Source organism: Mastomys coucha, unplaced genomic scaffold (assembly GCF_008632895.1).
Source record: "Mastomys coucha isolate ucsf_1 unplaced genomic scaffold, UCSF_Mcou_1 pScaffold20, whole genome shotgun sequence".
Lineage (NCBI taxonomy): Eukaryota > Metazoa > Chordata > Mammalia > Rodentia > Muridae > Mastomys > Mastomys coucha.
This window is the reverse complement of record NW_022196903.1, coordinates 22,638,738-22,639,510: the sequence shown is the minus strand read 5'-3', so window position 1 is coordinate 22,639,510 and position 773 is coordinate 22,638,738. Positions and strand designations below refer to the sequence as shown.

Here is a 773-nt window from a genome sequence, read left to right as displayed (position 1 = left end):
TACATCTTAAAAAGATGGATCCAGACTCAGTATCTGTTGATTTATTCTTAAGTACTTCTAGTAAAAAAATATTAGCTATCTCCCAGAGCCACTAAACACTGGAAGAGGAAAAGGTGTTCAAGCAGCAGGCAACAATCATGGCCCTTCACACAGCGGAATCCAAGTGTCTACTGACTAGTCCAGGACAAGTCTAAAAACAAGGGAATTCATGCACGTTACTAAGGATGTCATCATCTTCACAGTTGAGAGCTCCTTTGACATTGTACTCTGTAAGGACCCTGGTCTTCCTGACGCTACAGCGAGTCTGAGCTTGAACTGGCAGCCTTCTTTTTCTTCTTCTTGCTGTGCTTCTTATGCTTCCTTCTCTTTTTGGCTTTGTCTGTTGTTCTCTCTCGCTCTTCACCGCTTTTCTTTTTTGCTTGCACCTCTCCGCAGTCTGACTCTGACAGCGACTCAGATGATAATGATTTACCTTCATACATCTTTCTCTTTTTGCTGAGTCCTTTAGTGTCCTTTTCTCTTTCAGTTACATCCTTTGACTTCTTCTTCTTTTTTGAACCATCCTTGCTGTCTGAGTCTGAATCCGACACTGAGGTCTCGGGAGACTTATGGCAACGGCTCTTCTTTTCCTTCCTTCTTTTTCTTTGTTTTTATCCTCATCTTCAGAATCTGAAGAACTGCTGGAAGAATCAGAGCTCGATGAAGAAGATGATGAATACCTACCAGATTTCTTCTTTTCTTTTTTCTTTTTCTGTCTTTTTTTTTTTTTTTGG

The 773-nt window shown here is 40.8% G+C and overlaps 1 protein-coding gene and 1 pseudogene across 11 annotated transcripts in view; one reads left to right on the top strand and one right to left on the bottom strand.

The window, feature by feature from the left end:
* Positions 1 to 773, top strand: part of Grm8 (glutamate metabotropic receptor 8) — an 804,058-nt gene that overhangs the window by 449,116 nt on the left and 354,169 nt on the right. The window lies entirely within an intron of this gene.
* LOC116098443 overlaps positions 294 to 773 on the bottom strand; it is a 44,553-nt pseudogene continuing 44,073 nt past the window's right edge.